Here is a 7,957-nt window from a genome sequence, read left to right on the forward strand (position 1 = left end):
CGCTCATGCTGAACATCTCGGGCACTTATTCACGCTGGGCATCGATCGTGGAAGCACGTATTGCCAGGCCCGAAGACTAAGCATTCATGCTGGACAAAAACGAGAAAGCGCGTATGTGCTGGTCGAGAAAGCACGTATTCGGCGCCGTACTGTTATGTCGAGGTCAGACACCTGTATTTCATTCTTTGCTCACTTTCCAGAGTACGAACCGTAGTTCCATACAATTTTTGCCTTTTAAGCTACGCTCCGTAGAGTGTAGTGCCAGTTTATGGTTTTCACAAAATTTTCAATCGCTCGGACTGAAGAGTTGATGCTCGGATAGTACGAGTATACATATTTTAAACGTATACAAGTCACCAACGTCACTCGAGACGCTTATACCACTTCAAGAGCCATTCGGTCAAAGACACCGACTCGTGGCAATGCAGTGTGGAGAAAGTCTGGAACGAGCACGATACAGAACAGTCAGGATGAAATCCCGAGGAGCGACGACTGCTTCTCAACCGAGGTCGAAGAATAGCCGTACGCTCGACGCTGCCCCGACCGACTCGACCGGACCGTCGCTTCTCTTATAGGTACCGAGGCGCCCGCCGGAACGCCGGCGACGCACGGGCTTACGCACGGCCGCTTATGGGGGGAACCGCGCGACCCAACCGCCCGCCCGAACGGCCTGTTATAACTTAGAGCGAAAACCAACACCTGTAATTTCCTTAATAATTGAGCTAGGGCAAAAAAAAAAAACGCTATCTTGTAGGAAAAAAGCAGGGGAACACGATGCCGTCGTTAAAAATATAGATTGCCGTGCTCGTTTTCGAGAAAAAAATGAAAAAATGGTCAAAATCGTCGCAGGACAAAAACTCGACACGCTATCTTGTAGGCAAAAATTAGACGAATTCAAAACCGTAGTTAAAAATATCGGTCGTCGCGCTAGTTTTCGAGAAAAAAACAAAAACGTTCAAAAAATTCGAGATAAAAAAAAAAAAACCAGCCTACCAGATAGAAAAAATTACACTGAACAAATATCATATAGGTCAAAATATGTGTTAGCGTACTAGTTTTCGAGATATAGACGAAAAACCGTCGCCGCCGATCGGTACGTCGGTCGATGCGAAAGCACCGCGCGACCGAGCGCCCGCCTAAAAGACCAGTTCGAACATACCGAAAAATCAAGAAACCGTAACTTCCTTAATAATTGAGCTAGGACAAAAAATCGACACGCTATCTTGCAGGAAAAAATCCGGGGAACACGATGGCGTCGTCAAAAGTGCAGGTCGTCGAGCTCGTTTTCGAGAAAAAAAAAAAAAAATTCTCAAAATTCGACAAAAAAATAAAACGATCAGTGGACCGTGTAGAGAATATAAAACTGCATAAGAATCGTATAGACGAAAATTGGCGTTCACGTGCTCGTTTTTGTGGAAAAAATTAAAAAAGCTCTCAAACTTCGAGATAAAAAAAAAAAAAACCGTCTACCAGGTAGCCAACGGTAAACGGTACAAGTATCGTACGGGCGAAAACGAGCGTTACCGTGCTCGTTTTCGAGTTATTGACGAAAAACAGCCTGGAGCGATCGGTCCGGCGGTCGACGCGCGAAAGTTTCTAAGTCCGCTCTGCTCCGAATCATCGCTCCGGCGTCAAAAATCGTCGTAGGACAAAAAATCGCCACCCTATCTTGCAGGAAAAAATCCGGGGAACACGATGGCGTCGTCAAAAGTGCAGGTCGTCGAGCTCGTTTTCGAGAAAAAAAAAAAAAAATTCTCAAAATTCGACAAAAAAATAAAACGATCAGTGGACCGTGTAGAGAATCTAAAACTGCATAAGAATCGTATAGACCAAAATTGGCGTTCACGTGCTCGTTTTTGAGAAAAAAGTTAAAAAAGCTCTCAAAATTCGAGATAAAAAAAAAAAAAACCATCTACCAGGTAGCCAACGGTAAACGGTACAAGTATCGTACGGGCGAAAACGAGCGTTACCGTGCTCGTTTTCGAGTTATTGACGAAAAACAGCCTGGAGCGATCGGTCCGGCGGTCGACGCGCGAAAGTTTCTAAGTCCGCTCTGCTCCGAAACACCGCTCCGGCGTCAAAAATCGTCGTAGGACAAAAAATAGACACGCTATCTTGCAGGAAAAAATCCGGGGAACACGATGGCGTCGTCAAAAGTGCAGGTCGTCGAGCTCGTTTTCGAGAAAAAAAAAAAAAAATTCTCAAAATTCGACAAAAAAATAAAACGATCAGTGGACCGTGTAGAGAATATAAAACTGCATAAGAATCGTATAGACGAAAATTGGCGTTCACGTGCTCGTTTTTGTGGAAAAAATTAAAAAAGCTCTCAAACTTCGAGATAAAAAAAAAAAAAACCGTCTACCAGGTAGCCAACGGTAAACGGTACAAGTATCGTACGGGCGAAAACGAGCGTTACCGTGCTCGTTTTCGAGTTATTGACGAAAAACAGCCTGGAGCGATCGGTCCGGCGGTCGACGCGCGAAAGTTTCTAAGTCCGCTCTGCTCCGAATCATCGCTCCGGCGTCAAAAATCGTCGTAGGACAAAAAATCGCCACCCTATCTTGCAGGAAAAAATCCGGGGAACACGATGGCGTCGTCAAAAGTGCAGGTCGTCGAGCTCGTTTTCGAGAAAAAAAAAAAAAAATTCTCAAAATTCGACAAAAAAATAAAACGATCAGTGGACCGTGTAGAGAATATAAAACTGCATAAGAATCGTATAGACCAAAATTGGCGTTCACGTGCTCGTTTTTGAGAAAAAAGTTAAAAAAGCTCTCAAAATTCGAGATAAAAAAAAAAAAAACCATCTACCAGGTAGCCAACGGTAAACGGTACAAGTATCGTACGGGCGAAAACGAGCGTTACCGTGCTCGTTTTCGAGTTATTGACGAAAAACAGCCTGGAGCGATCGGTCCGGCGGTCGACGCGCGAAAGTTTCTAAGTCCGCTCTGCTCCGAAACACCGCTCCGGCGTCAAAAATCGTCGTAGGACAAAAAATAGACACGCTATCTTGCAGGAAAAAATCCGGGGAACACGATGGCGTCGTCAAAAGTGCAGGTCGTCGAGCTCGTTTTCGAGAAAAAAAAAAAAAAATTCTCAAAATTCGACAAAAAAATAAAACGATCAGTGGACCGTGTAGAGAATATAAAACTGCATAAGAATCGTATAGACCAAAATTGGCGTTCACGTGCTCGTTTTTGAGAAAAAAGTTAAAAAAGCTCTCAAAATTCGAGATAAAAAAAAAAAAAACCATCTACCAGGTAGCCAACGGTAAACGGTACAAGTATCGTACGGGCGAAAACGAGCGTTACCGTGCTCGTTTTCGAGTTATTGACGAAAAACAGCCTGGAGCGATCGGTCCGGCGGTCGACGCGCGAAAGTTTCTAAGTCCGCTCTGCTCCGAAACACCGCTCCGGCGTCAAAAATCGTCGTAGGACAAAAAATAGACACGCTATCTTGCAGGAAAAAATCCGGGGAACACGATGGCGTCGTCAAAAGTGCAGGTCGTCGAGCTCGTTTTCGAGAAAAAAAAAAAAAAATTCTCAAAATTCGACAAAAAAATAAAACGATCAGTGGACCGTGTAGAGAATATAAAACTGCATAAGAATCGTATAGACGAAAATTGGCGTTCACGTGCTCGTTTTTGTGGAAAAAATTAAAAAAGCTCTCAAACTTCGAGATAAAAAAAAAAAAAACCGTCTACCAGGTAGCCAACGGTAAACGGTACAAGTATCGTACGGGCGAAAACGAGCGTTACCGTGCTCGTTTTCGAGTTATTGACGAAAAACAGCCTGGAGCGATCGGTCCGGCGGTCGACGCGCGAAAGTTTCTAAGTCCGCTCTGCTCCGAATCATCGCTCCGGCGTCAAAAATCGTCGTAGGACAAAAAATCGCCACCCTATCTTGCAGGAAAAAATCCGGGGAACACGATGGCGTCGTCAAAAGTGCAGGTCGTCGAGCTCGTTTTCGAGAAAAAAAAAAAAAAATTCTCAAAATTCGACAAAAAAATAAAACGATCATTGGACCGTGTAGAGAATCTAAAACTGCATAAGAATCGTATAGACCAAAATTGGCCTTAACGTGCTGGTTTTCGAGTTATTGACGATAAGCCGGTATATATATGTCCGAGATAAAAAAAAAGATAGGGACAGTGGGAATCTCCTATACTATCACGGGCGTGTATTCTCCTACTAGTTTGATGGTTGCTGTTGCATAAACCACCGACTGTTTGGCCCGCCGTTTAACCGCGCGGTTTAAAATTGCAACACAATGTTGGTGTCGCTCCGGGGTGAAAAAATGGAAAAACGACATACTTTACGCATAGGGGCGGCTGATCTTAACATATTTTGTCATGTCACCACCCCAGTGACTCTAAGACGGATTTTGCCGTCGCACGTTTTTTTATTAAAAAGTTATTAGTATATAGAAGATTTCGTTAAGCAAAAAGACACGAATATGGGAGTAGGACAAAAAATCGCCAGCCTATCTTGCAGGAAAAAATCCGGGGAACACGATGGCGTCGTCAAAAGTGCAGGTCGTCGAGCTAGTTTTCGAGAAAAAAAAAAAAAAATTCTCAAAACTCGACAAAAAAATAAAACGATCAGTGGACCGTGTAGAGAATCTAAAACTGCATAAGAATCGTATAGACCAAAATTGGCGTTCACGTGCTCGTTTTTGAGAAAAAAGTTAAAAAAGCTCTCAAAATTCGAGATAAAAAAAAAAAAACCATCTACCAGGTAGCCAACGGTAAACGGTACAAGTATCGTACGGGCGAAAACGAGCGTTACCGTGCTCGTTTTCGAGTTATTGACGAAAAACAGCCTGGAGCGATCGGTCCGGCGGTCGACGCGCGAAAGTTTCTAAGTCCGCTTTGCTCCGAAACACCGCTCCGGCGTCAAAAATCGTCGTAGGACAAAAAATAGACACGCTATCTTGCAGGAAAAAATCCGGGGAACACGATGGCGTCGTCAAAAGTGCAGGTCGTCGAGCTCGTTTTCGAGAAAAAAAAAAAAAAATTCTCAAAATTCGACAAAAAAATAAAACGATCAGTGGACCGTGTAGAGAATATAAAACTGCATAAGAATCGTATAGACGAAAATTGGCGTTCACGTGCTCGTTTTTGTGGAAAAAATTAAAAAAGCTCTCAAACTTCGAGATAAAAAAAAAAAAAACCGTCTACCAGGTAGCCAACGGTAAACGGTACAAGTATCGTACGGGCGAAAACGAGCGTTACCGTGCTCGTTTTCGAGTTATTGACGAAAAACAGCCTGGAGCGATCGGTCCGGCGGTCGACGCGCGAAAGTTTCTAAGTCCGCTCTGCTCCGAATCATCGCTCCGGCGTCAAAAATCGTCGTAGGACAAAAAATCGCCACCCTATCTTGCAGGAAAAAATCCGGGGAACACGATGGCGTCGTCAAAAGTGCAGGTCGTCGAGCTCGTTTTCGAGAAAAAAAAAAAAAAATTCTCAAAATTCGACAAAAAAATAAAACGATCAGTGGACCGTGTAGAGAATATAAAACTGCATAAGAATCGTATAGACCAAAATTGGCGTTCACGTGCTCGTTTTTGAGAAAAAAGTTAAAAAAGCTCTCAAAATTCGAGATAAAAAAAAAAAAAACCATCTACCAGGTAGCCAACGGTAAACGGTACAAGTATCGTACGGGCGAAAACGAGCGTTACCGTGCTCGTTTTCGAGTTATTGACGAAAAACAGCCTGGAGCGATCGGTCCGGCGGTCGACGCGCGAAAGTTTCTAAGTCCGCTCTGCTCCGAAACACCGCTCCGGCGTCAAAAATCGTCGTAGGACAAAAAATAGACACGCTATCTTGCAGGAAAAAATCCGGGGAACACGATGGCGTCGTCAAAAGTGCAGGTCGTCGAGCTCGTTTTCGAGAAAAAAAAAAAAAAATTCTCAAAATTCGACAAAAAAATAAAACGATCAGTGGACCGTGTAGAGAATATAAAACTGCATAAGAATCGTATAGACGAAAATTGGCGTTCACGTGCTCGTTTTTGTGGAAAAAATTAAAAAAGCTCTCAAAATTCGAGATAAAAAAAAAAAAAACCGTCTACCAGGTAGCCAACGGTAAACGGTACAAGTATCGTACGGGCGAAAACGAGCGTTACCGTGCTCGTTTTCGAGTTATTGACGAAAAACAGCCTGGAGCGATCGGTCCGGCGGTCGACGCGCGAAAGTTTCTAAGTCCGCTCTGCTCCGAAACACCGCTCCGGCGTCAAAAATCGTCGTAGGACAAAAAATCGCCACCCTATCTTGCAGGAAAAAATCCGGGGAACACGATGGCGTCGTCAAAAGTGCAGGTCGTCGAGCTAGTTTTCGAGAAAAAAAAAAAAAAATTCTCAAAACTCGACAAAAAAATAAAACGATCAGTGGACCGTGTAGAGAATCTAAAACTGCATAAGAATCGTATAGACCAAAATTGGCGTTCACGTGCTCGTTTTTGAGAAAAAAGTTAAAAAAGCTCTCAAAATTCGAGATAAAAAAAAAAAAAACCATCTACCAGGTAGCCAACGGTAAACGGTACAAGTATCGTACGGGCGAAAACGAGCGTTACCGTGCTCGTTTTCGAGTTATTGACGAAAAACAGCCTGGAGCGATCGGTCCGGCGGTCGACGCGCGAAAGTTTCTAAGTCCGCTCTGCTCCGAAACACCGCTCCGGCGTCAAAAATCGTCGTAGGACAAAAAATAGACACGCTATCTTGCAGGAAAAAATCCGGGGAACACGATGGCGTCGTCAAAAGTGCAGGTCGTCGAGCTCGTTTTCGAGAAAAAAAAAAAAAAATTCTCAAAATTCGACAAAAAAATAAAACGATCAGTGGACCGTGTAGAGAATATAAAACTGCATAAGAATCGTATAGACGAAAATTGGCGTTCACGTGCTCGTTTTTGTGGAAAAAATTAAAAAAGCTCTCAAACTTCGAGATAAAAAAAAAAAAAACCGTCTACCAGGTAGCCAACGGTAAACGGTACAAGTATCGTACGGGCGAAAACGAGCGTTACCGTGCTCGTTTTCGAGTTATTGACGAAAAACAGCCTGGAGCGATCGGTCCGGCGGTCGACGCGCGAAAGTTTCTAAGTCCGCTCTGCTCCGAATCATCGCTCCGGCGTCAAAAATCGTCGTAGGACAAAAAATCGCCACCCTATCTTGCAGGAAAAAATCCGGGGAACACGATGGCGTCGTCAAAAGTGCAGGTCGTCGAGCTCGTTTTCGAGAAAAAAAAAAAAAAATTCTCAAAATTCGACAAAAAAATAAAACGATCAGTGGACCGTGTAGAGAATATAAAACTGCATAAGAATCGTATAGACCAAAATTGGCGTTCACGTGCTCGTTTTTGAGAAAAAAGTTAAAAAAGCTCTCAAAATTCGAGATAAAAAAAAAAAAAACCATCTACCAGGTAGCCAACGGTAAACGGTACAAGTATCGTACGGGCGAAAACGAGCGTTACCGTGCTCGTTTTCGAGTTATTGACGAAAAACAGCCTGGAGCGATCGGTCCGGCGGTCGACGCGCGAAAGTTTCTAAGTCCGCTCTGCTCCGAAACACCGCTCCGGCGTCAAAAATCGTCGTAGGACAAAAAATAGACACGCTATCTTGCAGGAAAAAATCCGGGGAACACGATGGCGTCGTCAAAAGTGCAGGTCGTCGAGCTAGTTTTCGAGAAAAAAAAAAAAAAATTCTCAAAACTCGACAAAAAAATAAAACGATCAGTGGACCGTGTAGAGAATCTAAAACTGCATAAGAATCGTATAGACCAAAATTGGCGTTCACGTGCTCGTTTTTGAGAAAAAAGTTAAAAAAGCTCTCAAAATTCGAGATAAAAAAAAAAAAACCATCTACCAGGTAGCCAACGGTAAACGGTACAAGTATCGTACGGGCGAAAACGAGCGTTACCGTGCTCGTTTTCGAGTTATTGACGAAAAACAGCCTGGAGCGATCGGTCCGGC

This window comes from Colletes latitarsis, unplaced genomic scaffold (genome assembly GCF_051014445.1).
Source record: "Colletes latitarsis isolate SP2378_abdomen unplaced genomic scaffold, iyColLati1 scaffold0111, whole genome shotgun sequence".
Lineage (NCBI taxonomy): Eukaryota > Metazoa > Arthropoda > Insecta > Hymenoptera > Colletidae > Colletes > Colletes latitarsis.